Raw genomic sequence first — 593 nt, forward strand, 5'->3', positions numbered from 1 at the left:
GAAAAAAATATTTTGACAGAGATTCGAAGCACGAAACTTCGCGCCACTACTTAGTGCCCCACGGAACGCGCGCGGGTACGGCGTCACGGTGAAGGCTGTCTGCCGAGTTCTACTTTCAATTTAATGCTCATTTAAAGCACTGGTGATACTAGGAAATATATCACCCTAGCCTTGCACCTGGACGCGTGGCGCCATCGCGATGATCTTACCCCTCATCCAGCTTAGTGCACAGGGGGGTACAATCATCGCAGACCGGGGCGCGCGTGTGGATGAGGGGTAGGATTATCACGCGACCCTGCCTGTGATGATTGTACCCCCCTGCGCAATCACTAGTGGGAGGGTAAGAATATCACGCGACCCTGCCTGCGATGATTGTACCTCCCTGGAGCTGGATGAGCTCTTTAGCACGAAATTAGGGCACTACGGATAGTCGTACTAAATCTGCCGATGACATATTCGGATTGCACTAATAGGGCACTAAATCATTGCACTATCGGTTGAATTTCTGCGAGCGTGGGCGGGGCAAGCTTACGGCTCGGCTCTCCGTGTCGTAGGTTCGACTCTTGACTTTTGGGGATATTTTTTATTTTTAT

This window comes from Frankliniella occidentalis, unplaced genomic scaffold, assembly GCF_000697945.3.
Source record: "Frankliniella occidentalis isolate FOCC.00 unplaced genomic scaffold, Focc_3.1 Scaffold24, whole genome shotgun sequence".
In the NCBI taxonomy this organism is placed as follows: domain Eukaryota; kingdom Metazoa; phylum Arthropoda; class Insecta; order Thysanoptera; family Thripidae; genus Frankliniella; species Frankliniella occidentalis.